Source organism: Acomys russatus, chromosome 7 (assembly GCF_903995435.1).
Source record: "Acomys russatus chromosome 7, mAcoRus1.1, whole genome shotgun sequence".
NCBI lineage: Eukaryota > Metazoa > Chordata > Mammalia > Rodentia > Muridae > Acomys > Acomys russatus.
In genome coordinates this window covers 3,598,056-3,625,001 of record NC_067143.1, presented here as the reverse complement: position 1 = coordinate 3,625,001, position 26,946 = coordinate 3,598,056, and the positions used below count along the sequence as shown (strand labels likewise).

At 45.1% G+C, this 26,946-nt stretch overlaps 1 protein-coding gene and 2 pseudogenes across 1 annotated transcript in view; 1 reads left to right on the top strand and 2 right to left on the bottom strand.

Annotated features, from left to right (window-relative positions):
• The window catches only part of LOC127191365 (zinc finger protein 260-like), a 52,606-nt gene that overhangs the window by 15,076 nt on the left and 10,584 nt on the right, over positions 1-26,946 (bottom strand). The gene's annotated exons all lie outside the window — the stretch shown is intronic.
• On the bottom strand, positions 1,752-13,125 carry LOC127191364 (zinc finger protein 420-like; annotated as a pseudogene).
• On the top strand, positions 7,023-8,377 carry LOC127192331 (60S ribosomal protein L31-like; annotated as a pseudogene).

The window sequence follows — 26,946 nt, the reverse complement described above, 5'->3', positions numbered from 1 at the left end:
ACAGTCTAGGTCTTTTTAAACATTAAGCCATGATTCATAGGGACCAGAGCAGCTCAGGCACTTTCTCTTAGTTATCACAAAGTGTGTTCTTTGGGCGGAGCAGACTGCTGCTTTAGTTTAACCCAGTTACTCTTCTCTTTGCCTCCCCTCAATTCTAATTACTTTCCTTCATTCTTTCCAAATCTTTTTGTTACTGTTTTTGTTTTTGTTTTTTGTTTTTTTTTTTTTAAAGATAGAATCTCTCTAGCCCTGGTTGAACTGGCATTCATTATGTAGAGCAGGCTGGCCTTGAACTCACAAAGTTCTGTGTACATCTGCCTCTGGAGTGCTGGGATCAAAGGCACACACCACCACAACTGGCTCTGGATAATGGTATTTTAGCCTCATGGAATAGCATGCTGCCAATGAAGATATGTAGAAAAACAATACACACAGAGATGCAGCTTGGCTTTTATAAAGCAAAGGAAAGATTCTACACAGGGATATGGTTATGAGAATAGTAATGCATATGTCACATATTGACAAGTGTGTTCTGGGAAGAGGCAGATAGTGATATCAGCAGCTGGGAGACCCCATGGTGTCTCCCACAACTACTCAGGTGTGCTACTGGAGCAATAAAGCATCCCAGAATATATACAAATGAACACAGCCATACTGAATAAACTTTATTTAAAAATCCAAGCAGGCATGGTAGTGTTTGCCTTTAGTCCCAGCACTTTGGAGACATCAGCATATGGGTTTTTGTGAGTTCAAGACAAGCCTGGTGATCTCCAAGCCAGCCAAGGCTACATAATGAGACTCTGTCTCAAGAAATAAAAATAAATTAAAAAAAAAAATCCCTAAGTGGACATGAGCTGGCTCAGTGGTTAATGGCATATGTTATCAGGTCTACCTGAGTTCAATTCCTTGGACCTAAATGGAACGCTGTTAACAAAGAGCCAACTCTCACAAATTGTTCTCTGACTTTCACATATGTGCCGCGGCATTCATGCATGTACACACACATACACACACACACACACACACACACACACACACACGCCTCCCAAGTGCTGGGATTAAAGGTGTGCACCTGAGCTGGGCGGTGGTGGTGCACGCCTTTAATCCCAGCACTCAGGAGGCAGAGGCAGGCGGATCGCTGTGAGTTCAGGGCCAGCCTGGTCTACAAAGTTAGTCCAGGACAGCCAAGGGTACACAGAGAAACCCTGTCTCGAAAAACAAAAAAAACAAAACAAACAAACAAACAAAACAAACAAAGGTGTACGCCACCACTCCTGGCCTGCCATTTCTATAGAGAAACTTTTCTCAGCCCGTTGCTGATTAGGATGAATCCGTAATCATACTGCAAATGTCTCTCACAGATGATGTGCTTACGAACAAGCAGTGTATTTCTAGATCTTTTAAAGTACAGAAGCTGTAAGTTCTCTTCAAGTAATTTAAGGATTAAACTTCAGTTAGGAATATGCTTACAGACTATGAAATGATTCTTGGAAACGTGTTTCACACAAAAACCAAGCCTAAGAGAACTGCGTCTGTTCTATTAGTGCTTGGCATTTATTTTAATCTGCCATGCTGTTGTAGGCCTTTCGACATTCAGAACCCAAGAGGGTCTTTGCCCAGTATGAAGCCAGTGCTGCACATCCAGCTAGGATGCATGCTGGATGCATGACCTCCCATCCTGCCTGCATTTCCATGCGGATATGCCGAGGGGCCTTAATCAGTGGGATGGATTATGGAGCAGCTTCCTCCAGCATCCCTACGGCTTCTTGCAAGCGTGAGTTCGCTGATGGCATTTCAACACGGATTTCTGGAGGAATGCCTTCCCACATTTTTGACAGACAAAAGATCTCCCCCTAGTGTGAGTGATCTGATGTCTAGGCAGAGATGACTTATTGTAGAAGCCCTTCCCACACTCCGGGCACACGTAGGGCTTCTCGCCCGTGTGAATTTGCTGATGGGACGTCAGGGCTGACTTCTGGATGAAGGTCTTTCCACATTTCTGACAGACAAAAGGTCTCTCCTTAGTGTGAGTTACCTGATGTCGATGCAAAGATGACCTACCGAAGAAGCCCTTGCCACACTCAGGGCACACGTAGGGCTTCTCGCCCGTGTGGATTCGCTGATGATCTCGGAGTTGGCCCTTGGAAGCCAAGGCTTTGCCACACTCGCTGCATTGTAAGGCTTTTCCCCAGTGTGGATCCTCCAATGTGTCTGAAGTACTGACTTCTGGCTGAAGGCTTTCCCACACTCGCTACATACATGGTGTTTTTCTCCAGTGTGAATTTTGGTGTGCAGATTGAGGGATGATCTCCGGCTGAAAGCCTTCCCGCACTCAGCGCAGGCGTAAGGTGTCTCCCCAGTGTGGATTCGGAGATGCTCCTTCAGCTGGGAGGAGTTACTGAAGGACTTCCCACAGTGGTTGCACTTGTAAGGTCTCTCCCGGTGTGAATTCGATGATGGACCGTCAGTTGGGATGTGTGACTGAACGCTTTCCCACAGTAGCGGCATTTATAGGGCTTCTCTCCTGTGTGAGTCTGCTGATGAGATGTCAGCTGTGACTCTGAAAGAAGGCCTTGCCACACTTCTGGCAGACAAAAGGTTTCTCTTTAGTGTGAGTTATCTGATGTCTCAGGAAACCTGACCTACCATGGAAACTTTTGCCACACTCAGAGCACACATATGGTTTCTCTCCCGTGTGAATTCGCTCATGCTCTTCAAGCTGGTACTTAGAAGCCAAGGCTTTTCCACAGACGCCGCACTTGTGAGGCTTCTCCACCTTGTGAGTTCGCCGATGCACATTCAGTGTGAATGAGTAGGTAAAACATTTGCCACAGTCCCGGCACTTGTAAGGCTTCTCCCCTGTGTGGACGCGATGGTGCATCTTCAGTGGGATGCATAAGCAAATGACTTCCCACAGTGATTGCATTGATGAGAATTCTTCCCCAGGTGAAGTCTCCGGTGCACGCTGAGTTCGGACTTCTGGTTGAAAGCTCTCCCACACTCACTGCACACGTGGTGTATTTGTCTAACGTGGATTTTCTGGTGAACGGTGAGGCTCGCCTTTCGCTTGAAGGCTTTCCCACAGTCTCCACATTCATAAGGTTTCCCCTTCATGTGGATCTGATAATGCACTTTCAGTCGGGAGGTGCAGCTAAATAATTTCCCACAAACAGTACACTGGTAAGGCTTCTCCCCAGTGTGAATCGTCTCGTGCGTGCTAAGGATCGACTTCTGCTTGAAGGCTTTCCCACACACAGGACACACGTAAGGCCTCTCGCCTGTGTGTATTCGATAATGCACCTTCAGTTGGGAGGTGTTATTGAATGATTTTCCACAGTCACGACACTCATAGGGCTTCTCTCCGGTGTGAATCCGATGATGACCTGCAGGTTGGATGTGCGGCTGAAGGATATTCCCACAGTCAGGACACTCATACGATTTCTCCGTGTGAGTCTCTTGGTGGGAGGTCAACTCCGACTTCGGAGGAAGGCCTTCCCACACTTGTGACAGATGAACGGTCTTTCTCCAGCGCAACTTGCCTGATGTTTACAGGAAGCAGACACGTCACAGAAGACCTTTCCAGAACCAGGGCATCCATCTGCTCTCTCTTCTTGCTGTGTGAGAGCTTGTTTATGGATGGGAACTTTTCTGCACTGGTTACCTTTGCAGGAATGCTGTCCATCACGAGGAACTGCACAGCTAGCTCTAAAAGAGTCTTGTGTGAAGAGCTGAGCAGTTGCAACAGCGTCCTTAAGCTGTTTTGTGACACAGCTTTGATCTTCCTCATCATCTGCTTCAAGGGGATGCTTCAAACATTTCCACAGGTGTCTTTGGAGCTTGTCTCTTGTGCAGAAGGAAGCTTGGACACCAAAAGAGTGTTTCTCCCAGGCTCTTTATGCTCACGTTCTCTGTCTGGGCTCTGTGTTTTCTTGTTGAGGAAAGCACCAGGACTCCGGGGTGGGATCTGGTTTGCTGACCTCTTTTGTAGGGTCAGGAACTTGCCACAGTTCTTCTAAAATAGAGCGCCACAAACCATGTCTGTGATTGCACTTGTCTTACTAGTTTGAAATGCTGCATTCTCAGTAGCTTTCTGCTGAGGGGTATAAAATTTGATTCCGCTTTCTGGGAGAAGAAAGAGATGAAAGAATATAAATAATGAGCCAGATGGGTGAGGAATCACATAGAGTTAACAAACAGCACAAAAGCATCTGTGAGGGTACTTATAACCGTGAGTGGAACATTCCTACACCCCTTATGATATGCCAAACATAGCTATAGAACACTTCCTGCCAGGCAACTTTTCTTATGATAAAACCCAACTCATTTCTATCCCCCAGACCACCTTATGAAACCAATTATAGCTACTCTCCCTGTTTTACAGAAGAATATTTAGGTCAGTTGTGGAACCCTGCTGCATAAGGTTGAAGTCTGACTTTTTCCAGATGCCCATTTGTGCTTGGTCTAAGTTGGTGGATTCCACTTTCTCAGTGGGGTTCTCACTCCCCCTGATCTTGGTAACTCATGAGCGTGTAAAGAGTGTCACATAGGCTCAAGGAAAATTACAGGCCCAACTCTTTCCTATAAGTAACGTGTTCACACACAGAGAATTCCTGGAAGTATTGCACCCTATGCTGAACAGATCCTTGCCTCCAGCAAATGACCTTAATTATACCTAGAAGCTATCTCCTCACACGTAGGATAATTAAGTAATGTTTTCTCCTTCTTGTGATAGGACCCTGTATTACTGCATGTAAATGAGGCGCTGTAGCACTGTATGTAGATTAAGTATCCTGGCACCTTTAGCCCTAGCAATCAGACACGCTAATTCTCAAAACCCATCCCCACTGCCCAAGGTTTATAAATAAAGGCTGGCTGGTATGCTGGGAGGGAAGAAGGGGGAGTGGGGGGCGGAGGTGGGGATGGAGATGGGTGGGGAGGGGCTTGCCATTCCTTCACCATAATTGTCTGAGACTCCATATATTCCTGGCGGGGTGGTGGGTGGATGCCCAGTGGTCAGGCAGCAATGGCAGAACTGCCTTTGCAGCTGCTGGGGCCTGCTCCACCTCTGCTGATAGCTCGCTGCTGACAGCCAGTGAGGCACTGCCAGGCCTGTGTCTCACGGGCTCTGCCTGCCATGGGCTTTTAAACAGCTTCCTCTGCTGTGTTTAGCACAGCAGCTCAAAGAAGGAGCTGTGACACTTTGCCATCATCACGGGCTTGTGGAGCTCCCGAGTGTCCACTGTGGTCTGGTACCAGCCATCTCATTCTGAAAGAGCTAAACCATACCATTCAGTGGAAAACTCATTTTCCACATCCCCAGGGAGGCTGAGCACCCTAATCTGCCCCTGAACAAGAAACAGAACTTGGAACCTTTGACCTCCGGGTCCCTTCATTCTTGTCCTGAAGCAAGTAGCACCTGGACCAGCCTGATGGAGACGGGACCCAGGCCACCACATCGGACACTGAATGACAGCCAGTGATAAAGCAGCTTCAATTCACGGCGGGGAAGATTGTTTGGACAAAGGCAACATTTTTTATTTACGTAGGAGACCTAGTAGGGGAAGATGTAGGGGAAGACACTGACAAGGCTGTTAAAAGGTAGCCTCAGTGGGCAGCCAAGCGTTGATTGAAAGAGAAAAGAGAACGCAGAGCAGAGGACGTCATCATTTCCAGAGAAAAGCAAACTCATGCCTTTTGCTCATTTTTTTCATCTAGCTAAGTACTCATATGTTCATGCCATTCACATGGATATATGATGTGAGAGACAGAAGTTTACTCAGTCTAGGGAAGCATTCTGTCCTTGAACCACAACTTAAGACCAGAAATATTTCTTTTCTTTTCTTTTTTTTTTAACATCAATTTACACATACAGTGGGCTTTCTTTACGTTTCTGCTCTCATATTATATCTGAGCAGTTAAAAGCATTTGCTGCTTTTACAGAGGACGGGAGTTTAGTTCCCAGCACCCACATCAGGCACCTGTTAACTCCGCTCCAGAGGATCCAATATACTCTTTTGGGTTTTGTGGACCCCCCTGCCCCCCACACATGTGGTATATATTTATACAGATACACACATGTACATACAAAGAAAAATCCAAACACTGATCAAATACATCTAAGGGATACCTACAGAATATTCCCTCCAACCAAAATGGAAGTTTCTCAGAAAGAAGACCATGTGCTGCCTTTAATCCCAGCACTCAGAAGGCAGGCGGATTGCTGTGGCCAGCCTGGTCTACAAAGCGAGTCCAGGACAGCCAAGGCTACACTGTGAAACCCTGTCTCAAAAAACAAACAAACAAACAAACAAACCAAACAAACAAAAAACCCCTGAAACAATTCTCTGTGTCTTAAAGTCCATAATGGAGTAAAACTAAAAACCAACACTAAGAGAAACCACAGAAACTGCACAGATACATGGACCAAGAACAGTGCATTTTGAATTAACAGTAAGTCACAAGAAATCAGGGATGAAATTAAACACTTCTGGAATAAAGTGAAGATGGATGCCAGCTTACCGCTAGTTTTGGATACAGCTAAGACAGCTCTAAGAGAAAACTGATATCTGACAGATTTACATTAAAGAAATCAGAGAGTGTAACTAAGGCCTTAGAAAACGAAGAAAAAGGCAAAATCCAAAGCATTAGGCGGAGAGGAAAAAAAAAAAAAAAAAAACAAAAAGAGGCAGCCATTAATGAAATGAAACCAACAGAACAATACACAGAAGGAAACAAACTGACAAATGAGATTGGGGCTCAAAAGACGGCTCAGCTGATAAAACCGCAGACTGCTCTTCCAGGGAATCCAGATTCAGCTCCCACATGGTAGCTCACCACTGTCTGGATCACTGCTCTTGGGGGATCAGATGCCCTCTTCTGGCATCTGTGGGCACTGCACACACATGGTGCACATATTTATGGCAGGAAAAAAACACTCATATACATAAAAAAAAAAAAAAGATAAAAATAACCTCCCAGCCAAACTGACAGGAGAAAGAAGACCCAAATTAATAAAATTAGAAATGAACAAGAGGACGTTACAACTGATTGCAAAGAAACACAGCAATTTACTGGGAGTGAATAATTGGACATCTTACATTAAAAATGGAAATTTTAGAATAAATGGTTAAAATTTTAGTCATGTGTGACCTATGAATATTAAAAATCATGCTGGGTGTAGTGGTGCACGTCTTTAATCCCAGCACTTGAGAGGCAGAGGCAGGCACATCTCTGAGTTAAAGGCCAGCCTTGTCTAGAGGGTGAGTTCCAGGACAGCTAGAGCTATATGGTAAACCATGTCTTAAAAACAAAAATAAAACAACAAAAGAAACCAACCCAAGTAAATTAAATAGAGAAGATATAAACAAAATAGACTCATAACAAGCAGAAATAAAGCATCTCCATACAAAGAAAAGCCCACGACCAGATTCACTGGGGAATCTCCCCAAATCTTTAAACAACAGGTAACATCAGTACTCCTTAAACTTCCATAAAATAGAAAGGGGAGAAACACTAAAAGACACATTGTATGGAGCCAGTATTGGTATATAATACCACAACTGGATAAGGAAGGACTCCACAACAACAACAGCAACAACAACAACAACGGAAACTACATAATAATTTCCTTGATAAAAATGGACACAAAATATCTTAAGAAAAAAAATTTCAAAGCATATTCAAGAATGTATTAATAAGCATCTTTAGCAAATTGTTCAGGGACAACCTGTTAAAAAAAAATGAAACGAGATCCACGTCAGTTTTTCTATGGCTAACTAAAATCCCACTAGATATATGTTCTATATTGTCCTAATGCATTCCTCTGTTCAGAGACAGAAAGATCTTTCTAATTATAGATTAACTTATAGTCTGTCTATATGAAGAACTATAAAAGAATCAAGCTATTTCTCCAATCAAGAAATAGCTACTAGCCTTTCCAGCTTTAGCCCGACAGAACGGCTCCTGCAGAGAAGGGTGAGGAGAAGAAGAGGGGCCGTTCCGCCATCACCGAGGAGGTGACCCGAGAGTACACCATCAGCATTCACAAGCGCAGCCGTGGAGTGGGCTTCAAGAAGCGTGCTCCTCGGGCGCTCAAAGAAATTCGGAAATTTGCCATGAAGGAGACGGGGACTCCAGATGTGCGCTTAGACACCAGGCTCAACAAAGCTGTCTGGGCCAAAGGAATGAGGAACATTCCATATCGCATCCGAGTACGCTTGTCCAGAAAGCGTAATGAAGATGAGGACTCCCCCAACAAGCTCTACACATTGGTAACCTACGTGCCTGTTACCACATTCAAGAATCTACAGACGGTCAATGTGGACGAGAACTAACCTGCTGAGGGTCAAATAAAGTTAAGAACTGCCAAAAAAAAAAAAAAAAAAAAGCTACTATATTTAATGGCTACTTCTCAAATGGTATACAAATGGCCAATAAGTATTTGAAATATGTTGATAGTTTTAGTTGTCAGAGAAATACAATTTAAAACTTCCTTCATATTCTAGCTCACCCCAGTTAGAATGGCTATTAAAAGAAACAAACAACACATGCCAACAAGGGAAGATACACCCCTGCCCACTGCCACAGGGCATGTAAACTAGGATAGCGAGGGTGGAAGGTCCTCAAAGAACTAAAAACAGAACTACCATACGACCGAGCCAGACTGCCCCCGTCTATATGCCTGAAGGGCTCTATAGGAACATAAGCAGACATGTTTGCACAGCCATATTTACTGCAGCACTAAGAAATGGAACCAGATGTCTCTCAACAGATGAACGCATTAAAACTATGTAGAACACATACCGAATGGCATTTCAGTTAACCATAAAGAAAAATGAAATCATGACAACTCTAGCAAAATGGGTGGAAGTGGAGATCATTATGTTAGGTGAATTAAGTGAGACTCAAAGACAAATTACCACATTTTTTCTTATATGTAAACTCCACATTTTAATTCCTCCCCTCCCCCTGTGTATGTGTGTGTGCTTGCATGCACATATGTTGTGTGTAAATAGTGAAAGTAGTAAAAGGACTGTGAAAGGAGAAAGGAGCTTAAGGGAAGAAGGAAAACGAGCAGTGGAACACATGGGACATACAGTCGGAACACATGGGACATACAGGCAGAGCACATGTGACATACGGGTGGAACACACGTGACATACAGGCGGAACACATATGACATAAAGGCAGAACACGTGACATACGGGTGGAACACATGTGACATACAGGTGGAACACATGTGACATACGGGCAGAAAGGAGACAGTTTGTGGCATAGGAATGGGATCAGCAGGAAGGGGCTGGAGGACATCACTGGGGAAAGGACCAGGAGAGGAAAAAGCATGACAGCTATTACAAGAAAATGACAATAAAATTAGCTTTAAAAATGTCCAATTATAACTAAAAGCTCTGTATCTCACTAATGTATCTTATCAATGTTAACACATCTGTCTGTCTGTCTGTCTGTCTGCCTGCCTGCCTATACTTCCACCATACTGAGAATTGCACTCAAGGCTCTGTACATGCCAGGCTAGCACTCTACCACTGATACAGGCATCACCTGCACCCCGAGTCACGGTTAACATAAAAAAAAAAAAAAAAAAGACCAATTTCCTTCCTAATAACACATTAATCTATCTCATCAACCATCACTAAATTTCCTTCATCTGCTCTTTGATGCCAGTTTGGCAATCCCCAGTGTGGACAAACAAGGTGTGCAAATACGAATTTTTTGTGTAGACCTTCAGGAGCATATGGTTGAATTAGTTAACGTAGGTGTTGCCATCTCCAGGATGAGGCAGCCCACTGCCCACTATTCACCTCTGAGAGGCTTGTCCTCACTCCCAGTCCTTATTTAGGAAGCACTGCAGCTGTAGGGAATGGGGGGTTGGAGCTACCCTGGTGCCTACCACTAGGGGAACGGATGAGTGACAAGGACTGATAATGGCTCTCTAGTGACATTTACCTCCAATTGGGTCACATCCACTCACCTTGACACCAACATGGCTGATGTGAGGACTTAGCCTCTCCTATCTGTGCCTCCTTTCTTTTCTTTATCCTGAAGAAGGCCCCTGGGCTAGGAATGGAGTAACCTGTTAATTGGAAGAATATTTGCTCAGTGCATATGTAGCTTTAAAGGTCATCCAATGAGCTTTGCACTGGCTCACTGGAAAAAAAAAAATCAGTATTTTGAACTGGGCACAGAGTAATTAACTTGGATTATCAAGAGTAATGAATTATCAGGACAAACCATGGGGGGAAACTATGACACACTCTTGATATCCCATCATACTCTACAAGATGGAGGAACTATTTTCAATGAGGCCCATCTTGGATCCGCAGGCCAGCTGTGCTCACCCACTGCCAACAGGTGGCCGTAGATCTCCAGCATGACCTCCTGGTACAGGCGTCTCTGGGCGGGGTCCAGGCACCGCCACTCATCATGGCTGAAGTCCACAGTCACATCCTCAAAGGACACCAATCTCTGTAACACAAAGGGCAACACTGTAACACAAAGGGCAACAATACAACACAAAGTTGAACAGTGTGACACAAAGCACAACACTGTAACGTGAAAGCGCAACAATGTAACACGAAGTGCGACTCTGTAACACACCACAGTCCATTCTGAGTTACTCATCACTGAGGAGTAGGCCATGACACAGCAATGTGATTCTTTCCTGTGACATATCATTAGGCTTTCCATAATTTTCTATTTCATACTATATAAATAACATTGCATAAATATTTATCATATGATATTTAGTATAAATATTTCAGAAGTTAAGAAAGTTTGTAAAAAATACCCTTCCATCTCTTGTACACTCAGATTTTTCTTCCCCAAAGAAGCCAGACCAGGGGTGTCACTAATACTTGAAAAAGGAATCAGCTGCCTGATGCTTAGCGCCAACATTATTCAAGACTTCGGGGAAGGCAGCGCAATGGAGTTGAGACTTATCATGACAGGTTGAGAACCACACGAAGGAGGAGACTGAAGACTTTGCACAAAATCAACTGGGTTGTTTCATTTTAGCTTGAGGAATTAATTTTCGTTTTCATCAATTCAGTAACTCACATGTCAAAATATCAACAGTATTCTTAGACATAAATAGTTCATCCATAAACCAGAAGACAACTCACTGACAGGCATATTGCAAGTAAAAGAAAAAGGCTTGAAATTCCCTTTTAAAACAACAAGAGCAGCTAGGTGCGGTCTATGCCTTTAATCCCAGTACTCTGAAAACAGAGGCAGGTGGATCTCTCTACAAGTTTAAAGCTAGACTGGTCTACATAGTGAGTTCCATCCAGAGAGGATACATGCTGAGAGCCTGTCTCAAGCAGGCAAACAAACAAAACAATAACAATTACTAGACAGGGCCAGGTGGTGGTGGCACATGCCTTTAACCTCAGTACTTGGGAGGCAGAGGTAGGTGGATCGCTGTGAGTTCGAGGCCAGCCTGGTCTGCAAAGTAAGTCCAGGATATCCAAGGCTATACAGAGAAACCCTGTCTCAAACAACAACAACAACAACAACAACACAACAAACAAACAAACAAAAAACCCAATTACTAGACAGGTCAGAAAGTAAAACAAATATCCTGTCAGAAAAAAAAAAATCCAAAAACTTTAAAAATAGAGACTCAGGGTGGAGGAGGTGGCTCAGCAGGTAAAAATGCTTGCTGCCCTGCCTGATGCTGACTTCAGTTCCCAAGATACATATGGTGCAAAGAGAGAGAGCCTCCAGCAAGTTGTCCCCTGACTTCCTGACACCGTGCCTGAGTGTATATATAACCCCCCCAACAAAAACAATATCTAAAAAAATAAAAATAAAAACTTAAATACAGTAGAGAATCAAATTTGAATGATAGGATTTTCAGAGGAGAGGGTGAACAGAAAATAAGCTTTGGATGTGTGCAACGTACAGGAGACTTCAGGAAGAATTAAGGGACTGATTCCCAACCTAGAAGCTGAATCTAGTCAGAGATAATGTTGCTAAAGAAATATTTCCAGGGCATCTGTAAAACATGTGCACATATGCTGACAAATTATTTCATATGTAAGTAATAAATGGTATATTGTCAGAACATGGTCCAATAATAGAAGATCATGTGACCCAAGTTTCTTCAAAAAACATGGAATTGCTCTTGAGATATGTTTTCATGCTCCTCCCAGGAATAGTGTATGGGAGTGAGTTTATTTCTGATTATTCATAACTGGGTATTGCTATTTGTTTATATGTCTCTATGGAAAAACATGTTTTTGCTGAGTGTGGCTTGCCTGCCACATAAGGCTCGCCTTTGTGATCGGACCCCTTACTCATGCGCTCCCTTTTATCCTCACTGTATAAATTATCTGATGCGTAGAATAAAGCTGGGTATTGCATGAGACCTTAGTCTACCTCATTTATTGGATCCATTCTCCCAGGTCCCACTGCCTCTAGAACACTAAACTCTATGTTAATTTTTGATAAGGCATCATCAGACACTATGGTCTCTAAGACTTACCTACCAGGCATCCACATCAAATGTTCAAGATACTCACAAAATGACCGTGGCTATGAGATGAGACTAGAGGATACAGGACTGAGGACTCTGGGGCTGGGACACAGGCTTGAGGGCTACATCTAAATCTAAGCACCAGGAGGCAGGATGATGAAAGTCTTGGAGGTGCAGGAGCACTGGCCCTGTGCTCAGCTCTCAGCTGGAGGAGCTGGCTGCCTCTGGATTGAGGAGCCCAAGTTCTGCCATTTCCCATGTCTGTCCTCCAGTTTTAGAGAACTAGACAGCGGGCCTCTACCTCGCTTACCTTGCTTGACCCATCCTGTTCCTGTGGGTCCAGTCTCTGGGGCTTCTGGGACAAATTCATGTCAGCAGGTATGTTTCCTCTCTTGACCTCTTCACTGGCAGATGCAGTTTTCTCAGGAACTGGAAGCTGGGTGAGTGTCCAGAGGTTCCCAGGAGAGCAGCTGAGCAGAGAGGCAGAAAATCCCACAGCCTGGATGATGTGGCCTGACTTAGGCCTAAAGAGACAGCAGAAAGCCCCAGAGAGAGAATGACCTTGTGTTCTCAGCCAACATTTGCCCATGGGTTTCTGAGGGCCCAAGACAGTCACAGCATAGACATGGTACAACAAAGTTCAGAGAAGTCCTTCCCTGGTGTTGAACAGGGTGATGAAAATGAAAACCCAAAACCACAGTCTGGAGCTTGGGAAGAGAGTGCAGTGGGTAAGAAAGATTACTGCACCAGCACTAGGGCCTGAGATCGAATCTCCAGCAACCTAAAAAAAAAAAAAAAGGCAGGTTTGGCCACTAATGCCTGTGACTCCAGCGCTGTATGGGACAAAGAGAGGAGGAGCTCTGGGCACACTGGCTATCAGCCTAGCTCCAGGTTCAGTGACAGAGCCAACCTCAAGGGGATAAGGCTGGGAGTGATGGAGCAGGACACTCACTAGCTAACTCTGGCCTCAGGGCATGTGCACTTACAGAGACATGTACCTACAGCCACACCCACAGGCATGTACTACATAATAACACACATACCAAAACCCAAACAACTCCCCTTCTTGAAGTAAACACCAAACACCATAGTTCGGACTAAATTTAAGGAAGGATTCACTGCAGCTCCTGTGCTTTCGAACTGTGAGATGAGGAGGTACTGACCTAGTTGTTCGCGAGTGGGGGTGCAGGTGTGTACCATGGGCGTTGAGGATTTGAAGTGATACGAAGCTCAGCTTGCCCTCAGAGCCTGCATATAAATACACATAAGCATGAGCAAGCTCTCCCAGGCTGCTCCTTTTTCTGGGTACTTTTTTTTTTCTGGTTTATTTGTTTTAGAAATTAATTTATTTATTATGTATACAGTGTTCTGCTTGCATGCACACCAGAAGAGGGCACTAGGTCTCATTATAGATGGTTGTGAGCTACCATGTAGTTTCTAGGAATTGAACTCCACACCTTTGGAAGAGCAGGCAGTGCTCTTAACCTCTGAGCCATCTCTCCAGCCCTTTCTGAGTGTTGTTAGACCTTTCGCATGCAGGCCACCCTAACCCCCAACTTTCTGAGACATGGTCTCTCTGTGCTGCTCTAGTCTGGCCTGGAGCTTTCTATGAAGACCAGCAGGCTGGCCTCAAACTCACAGAGTTCCACCTGCCTCTGCTTCCTGGACGCTAGGACTACAGGTGTGAGCCATTGTGGCCAGCTCTTTTTTAACCGTGGTATACAGAACTCTTCCAGCCATGTCGTAAGAATTAGCATAGCGATTTCTTCTTTAGACATGACAAATATGGCTACGTGCCATTCTAGAATGCACCCCAAGAGGAAGAGCAGGGCCCAGTGCATCTCTTCCCTACTCTAAAGCACACACAGTCCCATTATCTCATGCGGCTCCCCGTGTGCTCAGCACCCAGAAACCTGTTGGGTTTTTCCTGCTTTCTGAGAGCAGAGATGTCCTGCAGTGTGGTATCGTGATGGCCACTCCTGGCTCTTTCTGCATTTCTAGATGTTTTCACATTCATCTATTCAGGCACAGACATCCTGTTCTCTTCCCTTAAATTCAGTGGTCTAGTCACTTCCCTGACTTGGAAACCCTGCACATAGCCACCAGGCCCTCCACACACAAGGCGTTTCCCCCCTGTCCACAATGTCTACCTATTCACGGTAAATAGGACACACTCACTGATGTCCTGGACTTTCAGTCACCTCCAGTGAGGAGACAACAGGATTAATTTTTAATAAAGATTTATTTATTTACTGCGTATACAATGTTCTGTCTGCATGTGTGCCTGCCCGCCAGAAGAGGGCACCAGATCTCATTATGGATGGTTATGAGTCCCCATATGGTTGCTAGGAATTGAACTCAGGACCTTTGAAAGAGCAAATAGTGCTCTTATCTTCGGTGCCATCTCTCCACCCAACAGGACTAATTTAACCACAGCGTTAACACGGACACGCCTAGTTCCACAAAACATTACTACTTTGACAGCCAAGAAATGTTCGCTAGAAATGGCAGTTTACAGCTTTCCAGAGAACCTTGAATAACCTCAACAGTGAGGCCCAAAGAACATTCCCCATTAAGGGCACAGCATCATTCTGGTGAAGTGCGAATCACTGACTCTGTGGCCATCTATATGGTCCTCCGCAGAGGCAGCATTGACCCGCCTCATCGGCAATGCACTTTATCCCTCATGTAAAGTGGACCCAGGGATTAGGATTTGCCGTTTAAACGTTTGTTTTTGCATATTCTCAAATTGAGCCCAAACACGAATAATCTCATTTTCCGTTTTTAGCTATTATTTTCTCTTCTCGTTCTTGGGTCAGAAAGCAGCAGGATCGTCCATACAAGACGCCAGCCCCAGGCTTATGGGGCTCCATCGCCACCGTCAGCAACCCTGAACTCCCGAATCCCACAAGACTACCACCCCAGCTCAACCAGGGCATCCCCCAGCAGCCGCGTCAGCTGTCACGCAGCACAAAACAGAGCTCAGCAGCGCAGCGTCCTCCCGGTCCTCCCCGCCCCCTCACCTCGCACTGCACCGGCAGAGAGCTCCGCACACAGCACTCCCGGACCCTGCGACTTCCACCCATGGGCGCTCCGTGTTAGAAGCTCGGTGCTGTCCGGGCAACAATAACACAACCGACCTGCGCGGAGATTTAAGCGGAAATGACCGCTGTAGATCACTTCCGTTTACTGTGAATCAAGGTTTTTAGATCCCCCCACCCCACCCCCGAGGAGGATGGCGAAGCGCATGCTCGCTACCACTTGCGAAGGTACCGCTTGCCAATACTCCCTTGAATTGTCTTGTAGGCTCTGTTCCTTTAGCTGTCGCCACACTCCCACAATACAGTGATACCTAGACTACCATGATAGTGTGTTAATTCTACACAGCCAGGAAAGCTTGTGGAATGTGGTAGAGTGAAAGGCCGAGGCTGTCTCACATTGTCAGAGGATTTATTTCCCACCTGTATGCATATATCATCTATTTCTAAGAGATTGTGATATTGCATATTATTAAAAATACCATTTATTTCTATTTTTCAAGGGACTTAAAAGATTTTTTCCTCTAAAGAAAACCTAGAAAACACACACACACACACACACACACACACACAAAGAAAGAAAAAAGAAAGAAAAAAGAAAGAAAGAAAACTAGGCAGGTTTGTTGGGAAATGAGAATTGAAACTACATTAAATCTTTAAAGGTGAGGATAATAAATGTGGTACTGAGCATTTAATGGTCACCAGAGGTGTGGGGGGGTCAGTTGTAAATTATAAGTGTTTTTAATTGTCTATTATTTATTTATTGTACTTTGCATATGTAGAAAACAGTGTAGCTCTAGGTGGAGAAGGAAATAAAGATGAACACGGGGAGTTAGGAGTTGACAGTGAGAGCATCCAGTAAAGTCGAATGTATAAATAAATAGGCCAAATTAGAGTATTCAAATAAAATAAAAGATTGTGTGCAGTATCAAATTAAGTTTCTTGAGCTCTGTGTAGACCAGGCTGGCCTTGAACTTGCTGCGATCCTCCTGCCTCTGCCTCCCAGGGGCTGGGAGGGATATGCCATCCTGCTCGGCTTCACAGACGGTCTTGGTCATCTTTAGAATGAGCCGCAGGAGTGGTGCCCTTGTGACCAGAGTTCTGTGCCTAAAGATGCAGCTTCAGCTTCGCGGGGGGCAGGGGTCCCAAAAGAGTAGGCTCAGCTGTTGTTATAAAAAACAAAATCTCAAACTGTTCGAGTTTATCAATACAGACTCAGGAGCCAGATGCTGGGGTGAAAACATGCCAGCTCAGAGAGGCAGAGAAAGCACCCAGCTGACCTTCCTACTCAGCTCATGTCCTGAAGGAAAAAGCTAAAAACCAAGAGCTCAAAGCTAAAAGCCAAAGGCCAAAAGGCGAAAAGCCCAAGGCCAAAAGCTTGCTGGCTCAGCTGACAGCCTAGGAGGAAATGCTAGCTCACCTGACAGGCCAGGAGAAAAAAACCCAAAAGCTATAAAAACCAAAAGCCAGAGCCAAAAGCTCAAAGCTAAAAGTACCCCCCCCCCCCGACACACACACAAAGCCACAGGTCTTGAATACCCTTCTACTCAAAGCCCCTTCTTTCTGTTTGCTCCCTGTCAGCTGCTTTCTTGCTCTGCTTCTTGACCTAGGGTTAGCTTTATTCAATCCTGTGTACAGAAAACTCTTGGATGAAAGGTGTGTGCTAAGGCTGAGCCACACCATAATCACCTGTTTACAATAAACAGAAAGTTCTTGGATTGAAGGTGTGTGTTAGGGCTGAACCACACAAAACAAGAAACAAGTTTTTCCAGTTTACAATCTCCAGGTTCACAATGGGATCAAATAACCTGCAACACTCAGCCAACCGTCACCGCATGTCAAAGTTATAACAAATGACATAAAAGTTAATCTTGCGCAAACATCAACTTCTGCTCATTTGTCTGCTACATCTCAGCACGTCACTGACAGCCACACCCACTCACCGCAGTCCCGGCACCACCATGCTCTTCCACAGTCACTACATCTCAGCACGTCACTGACAGCCACACCCACTCATCGCAGTCCCGGCGCTACCATGCTCTTCCACAGTCACTACATCTCAGCACGTCACTGACAGCCACACCCACTCATCGAAGTCCCGGCGCTACCATGCTCTTCCACAGTCACTACATCTCAGCAAGTCACTGACAGCCACACCCACTCATCGCAGTCCCGGCACCACCATGCTCTTCCACAGTCATTCTCCTTATTTTTTTGCCTCTCTAGTCAGTATAAACCTGGCACAGTGCGCATCTGTCTTGCAGCCTGAGCCCCAGCCAGTCCACCAGGCAGATGGAGCACCTGCCCTGTGGTGGTGACGAAACACAAGAGCCAACCAGAAGGTGCAGCTGCTTCCTCTCCCTCTTTGTGCTCCATGAGACTGAGCTGATGGGCAGCTGAGGAAGTTGCCCTGTGGATGCTGTAAAAACAATGCCATGTATCAGGAGGCGGAACCACAGATACCCTGGAGAACATCTTAGGACAGGCATGGTGGAGCACAACTGTTTTCCCAGCACTTGGGATGCAGAGGCAGGCAGATCTTTGTGAATTCTAGACTAGCCTGGTCTATACAGCGAGTTCCAGGCCAGCAAGGGCTACACAGTGTGACCCTATAGCAGAAATGTACACAAAGCAAACTACTGAGCAGGGTAAATTAGGCACATACCTGGCAGTAGTTGTCATGTAGCATCTTAAATCGGAGCTGGGATGTTTTAAGTGTGAAGTGGAGAACAGCATTTCCCAGAAAAGAGTTTCTGTTCCAAGTTGCTTCCCTGAGCTCCTGTCTTGGCTTTTCTAACCGATGGGCTGTAGCCTGTTATTCCGATAAACCAGATCCTCCCAAGTGGGCTTTGGGTGGGGTGTGGTGTTTACCACGGCAGCAGAAGGCAAACTGGAACAGCCCTACAGGAAAACTTCAAGGCCTCCATTTCGTTACGTGTAACATGGGGCCACTCAAGGTTCATTGCATGTTTCAGCGGCTGTGGTGGGCAATAAGCTCATCTACACCAATTTCTCACCTCACTAGCCTCTCCTTCTGGGACCTCAGTTAGAATTCGCCAGTGCTCAGTTTGACTCTGAAGACCTCAAGCTGATTCATCACTCAGTTCTCCAAGTCTACTCTGAAGAAGCTACCTGGGCCTATCATCATCCTGAAAGGGCCTGGGGCTGAGGGTGTCAGAGCACCTCCTAAACCCTCTCCACATGTGAAATACTTCCAATGGGTACTCCTATGTCAGGCGCCCAGAAGAAAACAGGTGGTTGGCTCAGAGACACTGAAGTTCATACACTGCCTGACCTGAAGTTCCAAGGGCTTGCACCCTCAATGGCTTATTCCTTTTCTTTTCTTTTCTTTTCTTTTCTTTTCTTTTCTTTTCTTTTTCTTTCTTTTTCTTTCTCTTTCTTCTCTCTCTCTCTCTCTCTCTCTCTCTCTCTCTCTCTCTCCCTCTCTCTCTCTCTTTGGTTTTTTGAGACAGGGTTTCTCTGTGTATCCTTGGCTGTCCTGGACTCACTTTGTAGACCAGGTTGGCCTTGATCCGCCTGCCTCTGCCTCCCAAGTGCTGGGATTAAAGGCGTGCGCCATCACCGCCCGGCTATGGCTTATTTCTTATGCATGGAATGAGGTACTGTTATTTTTCCTTTTGAAAATAAGAAAACCAGGGAAGGGAAGCCCAATAATATCCTGGCTGAAGAGAGTGTGCATCCAATAATCTGACACAGGAATTTGGCTCCTAGCTCTGTGACTCAGTTTAGGTGTCTTATAGATATTTTTTTGGGAGAGGACACTGTGCACTTCAGGTTGACCTTCACTTGCCATGTGACCAGGGATGGCCTTGAATGTCTGATCGTGATGCCTCCACATCCCAAGGACTGGGATTATAAGCACGTACCAGCACGCCCGGTTTTGTGCAGTGTTGGGGGTGGGGCGGGGCAAACCTAGGTCTTCATGTGTAAAATTATATTTTATTCTCCTGGCTCAATTGTTGCCTGGGAGGCTAACTGCCTCCTTCTGCTAACCTAGGCCCAGTCCTGGAAGTTTCTGGCCTCTGCACAATCTGACCTAGGCCTAGAATGTTCTCAGTCTCTGAGACTTACTGCTTAATAAGCTTGCCCTTACTTGTTCTTTCTAAGCTCTGGCCTGGCTGATTCAACTCAGCTGTTCTGGCTCAAACTCTTCTCCCAGCTGACTTATTTAATCTGACTTCTCTCTCGGTCCAGAATTGCTCTGCTTGGCTTCAAACTAACTCAGCAGTCCGCTCTAATCTTCTGGCTTCTTCTCTTTTTCTGGCTCCTTCTGTCTTCACCTGAGTTCTTTGCTCTGCAACCCATCTCTCTATCACTGTCCTGGTAAAACTGCCCCCTTTCTCTGTAAAGCAATCTCTTTTAAATTTTTTTAATTTTAATTTTATTAATTTGTTCAGATTACAACTCAATTGTTATCCCATCACTGGTGTCCTCCCATTCCTCCCTCCTTCCCGCTTTCACCCTATTCCCCTCCCCTAGGGCTATGACTGAGGGGGACCTTCTTCCCCAGTATATGGTCATAGGCTATCAAGTCTCATCTTGGTAGCCTGGAAACAACCTCTTAAGTAGCTTCTAGTGAGAGTTGGGCATATTTTATTCTGTCAAGTCTTTCTCTGACTTGTCACTGTTTCTGCCACTCAAGTAGACGTCACTTTCAAACATGAGTACTTCCTTCTACAAACTAAGTTTACCTTTGTTTGGGGATGAAAGGTGTGTATCACCATGCCTGGATCTACGCTTTTCTTTACCTGATATTTGCTCTATACCAGCCTGGCCTTGAACTCGGATCTGTTTGCCTCTGTCTCCTAGATTAAAGGCAGGTTTGTATCCCAGAAGGATCATGCAGACCTAGATCTTTGGATGTGATCTCTTGCCAGTCATACCACTCAGACCTAGACGGTCTTGGGATGTGATCTCTTGCTAGAACAGCCATGTTCTGAATTAGCATTCTTCTGCATTCATGAACGCTAGACAAGCATTTGTAGTGAGATATAGATACAAACAGACAAACAAATGATTGAATAATAACAGTAATAATAAAAAGAAATCCAAGAGAATGGCTGTATTATGACATTCAAACCTCATGGAATACTGTGATGCCTAGTAAAGCACATAGTTTGCAATGAAAAATACAAAGCAGCATGGAACCAGATATGATCTAATTTTTATTAAAGCATTTCCGTGTGTGTGTGTGTGTGTGTGTGTGTGTGTGTGTGTGTGTGTGTGTGTACCTGGGTGGGTACTCCTGTGGTGTGTTGCCTATGTAGTGCTCAGAGGACAACTTTTGGAGTCAGCCCACACTTTCCACTAGATAAGTCCTGGGGCTGGAATTGAAGTGGTCAGTTTTGACAGCAAGGACCTTTACCTACCGTGCCATCTTGCCAGCTCACCACTGTGTAGAAGGGATTTTCTCAGTTGATTATTTAGGTTTTTATCCCCTGGGAATGCATTATCATTAAGAAGCCTACTATAAATGTGGGCATTTGTTGTTTTCTTTACAAATTTTGTTTTGGAATACTTTATTCCAGGATATTGTTCCTAAAGTGAATCTTGAGACTGTGAACTGTAAAAGTGTATTTCAATTTTGTGGTATAGATCAGTCTTTGATCCTAGAGCTTTCTACTTACTGTAAACAAGTACTTGTGGTGTGGCCCAGCCCTAGCACACACCTTTAATCCAAGAGCTTTTGGTACATAGGATTAAATGAAATTAACCCTAGAGCAAGAGACAGTGCAAGTAGCCAGTTGAAAGGAAGCGAACATGGAAGAAAACATTGAGAGTGAGAGGAAGCCTTGAGTCTTTATTGGTAAAATTGAATGACTGGAGTTTTGTTTTTATAAACAGCAGTACTTTTTCTCAAGTATAATTTCTTACATGTTTAAATGAACATTTCATATCTAGACCTTTTTTTTTTCTAAAATACAAACTCTATAACTCCCAATGAAGTTTATTTTTTAAAAAAAAAATGCAGTCTTTTCTGGTGGTTTTGATTGAGACTAGGGCCCTGGAAACTCGTGTATTTTAATACTTGGTGTTGATTTAAGAAACAGAACCCCAGAGCCAGGCATGGGGACACATGTTCTTTAATCCCAGCCCTCAGGAAGCAAAAGCTGGCAGATCTCTGTAAATTGAGGCCAGTCTGGTATACAAAGTGAGTCCAGCACAGCCAGGGCTACATAGAGAAACCCTGTCTCAAAAAAAAAAAAAAACAACCAAACATCAAAAACCAAAAACCAAGCCCAACCCAAAACTGAAACCAAAAAAACCAAAACAGAATCCCAGACATTTGATTTTACCAATAAAGACTCAGGAGCCAGATGCTGGGGTAAAAAACTTGCTAGTTCAGAGAGGCAGAGAGAGCACCCAGCTGACCTTCCTACTCAGCTCACATCTAGGAAGAAAAAGCCAAAAGCCCTTCCCCTTCTCCACACCATCTTGAATACCCTTCCTCTCAAAGCCTCCTTCTTTCTGTTTACTCTGGTTTCCTGCTCTGCCTCTTGACCTAGGTTAACTTCATTCAATCCTGTTTACAGAGATGAAAGGTGTGTGCTAGGGATGAGCCCACACCATAACCACCTGTTTACAATCACAGAAAGTTCTTGGATTAAAAGTGTGTGTTAGGGGCTGAGCCACACCAAACAAGAACAGGGTTTTCCAGTTCACAGTCTCTGGGTTCACAATGGGATCCAATATCTTGCAATAACTTGATACCCAGGAGGTGGATATTTGAGGAGGTTTAGGAAGTCTGACCTCACTGGGAGTGAGCTTTGAGGTATCAAAAGCCCACACCACTCCAGCTAGCATTGTGCTTGTGGATAAGGTGAGAGCTCTCAATGACAGCTCTAGCACCGTGCCTTCCTGCCTGCTCTAGCACCCCGCCTTCCTGCCCGCTCTAGCACCACACCTTCCTGCCTGCTCTAGCACCACACCTTCCTGCCTGCTCTAGCACCACACCTTCCTGCTTGCTCTAGCACCACACCTTCCTGCCTGCTCTAGCACCACACCTTCCTGCCTGCTCTAGCACCACACCTTCCTGCTTGCTCTAGCACCACACCTTCCTGCTGCTGCTCTAGCACCACCTTCCTGCCTGCTCTAGCACCACACCTTCCTGCCTGCTCTAGCACCACACCTTCCTGCCTGCTCTAGCACCACACCTTCCTGCCTGCTCTAGCACCAAGCCTTCCTGCCTGCTCTAGCACCAAGCCTTCCTGCCTGCTCTAGCACCACACCTTCCTGTCCCTCTAGCACCTCGCCTTCCTGCCTGCTCTAGCACCACACCTTCCTGCCTGCTCTAGCACCCACCTTCCTGCTTGCTCTAGCACCCGCCTTCCTGCTCTAGCACCACACCTTCCTGCCTGCTCTAGCACCACACCTTCCTGCCTGCTCTAGCACCAAGCCTTCCTGTCTGTTCAAGCATTCTGCCTTCCTGCCTGCTCTAGCACCCCACTTTCCTGCCTGCTCTAGCACCCCACCTTCCTGCCTCCTCTAGCACCACACCTTCCTGCCTGCTCTAGTACCAAGTCTTCCTGCCTGTTGCCATGCTGCTTATGGACTCACTCTAAACCTGTAAACCCCAAATAAACTCTTTTTTCTGTACATTGGCTTGGTTATGCTGTCTCATCACTTCAATAGAAAAGTAGAGACCAGTTGAGGTGCTTGCTGAGGTGGAGGAAATACAGAATGGGTAGAAGAGGAATGTAGCCATAAATACCAGCCAAGGTCACATGACCAGTTGTAGAAATTAGGATTATAACAGAAATGAGAGTTTCTGTCATATTTAAAAAAAACATGTTTCTGGATACGTATACATTTTAAGCAAATATTTTGGTTTCTTCCTCAATTTTTTATCATATAATGAAACAGCAATGGAGATATGAGTCGCCCTCATATTTATGTTATGAGACACAAAAGGATGTCCTTCAAGGAACATTGCCACTACTCTGAAATATGTATGTGTTTGCAGTTGTATGTATGAGAGTTATATCATATTAGGTGCAATTATGGCATGGTTATTGTTTTAATTTGGAAATCAAGCATGGCATAAGGATATATGATTGTGTATCAAACTGATAAGAGGTGGATTTGTAATGGCTAGCCTTGGTTTCAATTTGGCTGTATCTGGAATTAACTAAATCTCAAGCAGCTGGGCATACCGGTAATAGATTTTTCTTGATTTCATCACTTGACATGGAAAGACCCACCCTATCTTGGCTCTACCTTCTGGTGGCAGCTTACATAAAGAACATGGAAGAAAAAAAAAGTTTGCTATTTTGCCTTCTAGGCTCTTCTCTTGCCAACAAGATCAACTACTTTGCTGCTAAGCTAATCCTGTGCTGGATCCAGATGTAGAATGCTCAGCTGTCTCTCCAGGGAAACCTATTGCTTCTGTAGTCCAACATAGACCAATGACTAGCCAGGAAAACCCATTGCTTCTGTAGTCCAACATAGACCAATGACTAGCCAGGAAAACCCATTGCTTCTGTAGTCCAACATAGACCAATGACTAGCCAGGAAAACCCATTGCTTCTGTAGTCCAACATAGACCAATGACTAGCCAGGAAAACCCATTGCTTCTGTAGTCCAACATAGACCATGACTAGCCAGGAAAACCTATTGCTTCTGTAGTCCAACATAGACCAATGACTAGCCAGGAAAACCCATTGCTTCTGTAGTCCAACATAGACCAATGACTAGCCAGGGGGACCTATTGCTTCTGTAGTCCAACATAGACCAATGACTAGCCAGGAAAACCCATTGCTTCTGTAGTCCAACATAGACCAATGACTAGCCAGGGGGACCTATTGCTTCTGTAGTCCAACATAGACCAATGACTAGCCAGGAAAACCCATTGCTTCTGTAATCCAACATAGACCAATGACTAGCCAGGAAAACCCATTGCTTCTGTAGTCCAACATAGACCAATGACTAGCCAGGGGAACCCATTGCTTCTGTAGTCCAACATAGACCAATGACTAGCCAGGAAAACTTATTGCTTCTGTAATCCAACATAGACCAATGACTAGCCAGGGGAACCCATTGCTTCTGTAGTCCAACATAGACCAATGACTAGCCAGGGAAACCTATTGCTTCTGTAATCCAACATAGACCAATGACTAGCCAGGGAAACCCATTGCTTCTGTAGTCCAACATAGACCAATGACTAGCCAGGGAAACCCATTGCTTCTGTAGTCCAACATAGACCAATGACTAGCCAGGGAAACCTATTGCTTCTGTAGTCCAACATAGACCAATGACTAGCCAGGAAAACCCATTGCTTCTGTAGTCCAAATAGACCAATGACTAGCCAGGGAAACCCATTGCTTCTGTAGTCCAACATAGACCAATGACTAGCTAAGACATCTAGTCCTGTGGACTTAACAACTGCTAGATTCTTGGCATTTCCATTGGGAGACAGCTATTGCTAGACTAGACAGGCCACAGCACATGGACCACTTTAATATATCTAGTATTAATGTTGATTTATTCTCACTTCTGTTCCTCACATTTTCTTCAAGTAAGTCTAGGACTCAGCTAGAAATATGCTTATAGTCTGTGAATTGATTTTAGGGTAAAGCCTGACAAAACTGTATCTGATATGAGGGGCATGATATACACTGCAATGCTATGCTGTTGAAGCTCCTCCCATATTCAGAACATGCCATAATATCTCTCCCCCAGTTCAAAACCAACAATGCATTTTTAGTTGGGGTACATTATTAGATGATTTTCCCAGGCTTTCTGCATTGGTAACTGTGGCGGTTTGACTAGGAATGGCCCCATAGTCTCATATATTTGAATACTTGGTCATTAGGGAGTGATGGTGCTTGACAGGGATTAGGAGGCATCGCCTTGTTGGAGGAAGTGTGTCACTGGAAGGTGGGCTTTGAGGCTTCAGAAGCTCAAGCCAGGCCTACTGGCTTATTGTCTCTTCCTGCTGCCTGTGGATCTGGCACCATGTCTGCCTTTGTGTTGCCATACTTATAATGGACCAAATCTCTGAAACGTAAACCATCCCTAATCAAATGCTTTCCTTTATAAAAAGTTTCTGTGGCATGTGTGTATTCACAGCAATAGAACACTGACTGAGACACAAGTTGGTATCAGCAACGAGGGTATTGCCCTGATAGACCCAATCACATTTCTTGTCAGTAGAATGTGGACTTCAGATTAGGAAAGCAGTCCAACACTATAAATGGAGCCGAATGGGCCATACTTGTAGAAGCATGGTAGACAGCGGGGCTGAGGGTGATTTGAACTGGAGGGTTCCACCAAGCTCAAGAGGTTTCAGAGAAGAATGCTTGTATATGGCCTAGAGATCAATCTTATGATATTCTGGTGAAGAAGGTGGCTACTTTTGATCCTGTCTGAAGTCTGCCTGATGCTAAATTGAAGAGTTTTGGATTAGTAGTGTTGACCGAGGAGATTTCGAAATAGCCTAGTATTGACTGTGTGGCTTCCTCACTAGTGGCCACACTTATGTGAAAAGGAGCACCAAGAAGTGTAATGAAGCTAGGTCCAGTGCTTAAGGACATAAGCTGAATGGAACAGAGGGGTAGTGATGTCAGGACAAGATCCCACTCAGCCAAGCTTCCAACTTGGCACCTCCCCAGCACCTGGGAGGCAGAGGCAGGAGATCTCTGAGTTCAAGGCCAGCCTGAACTCAAAGTTCTGTGTTCCAAGAGAGCCAAGCACAGGCAGTGAAGGAAACCATCAAGACAGTAGGCGGATGAAGACGCATTTGAGTGAGCGCACCATGTTTCAGCCCCGGCAAGCAACAGAACTGGGTAGCTTTGGTCATGTGCTTCCGGCTTTAGAGTCACAAATAGAAGAAAGGGGTATTGGAATTTCCCTCGTTGGCTAAGGAAAGCTGCCGAGGCCACATGCATGTCAGGAGGTGCAGAGACATCTTTGTGTGGAGATGTGAAGGTGGAAGCATGGATTTGACTAGGGACTGCAAGATGTTGGACGAGGCCAGAGTTGTGGGATACCAGCATGAGATAGATAGATAGATAGATAGATAGATAGATAGATAGATAGATATAGGGACAGAGACCAGACAGACAGACACAGACACACACACACACACACACACACACACACAGAGACAGAGAGAGAGAGAGACAGAGAGAGACAGAGACAGAGACAGAGAGAGGTGTGTTGCAGTCCACAAAGCTGAAAGGAATTGGATATGTCTCTGGGATACCTGCCAAGGAAAGCGGCTAACAGGGAGTGGAACCAGCATGAGATAGATAGATAGATAGATAGATACAGAGACACAGAGAGACAGACAGACAGACAGACAGTCAGACACACACACACACACACACACACACACACAGAGAGAGAGAGAGAGAGAGAGAGAGAGAGAGAGAGAGAGAGAGGAGAGCGAGAGAG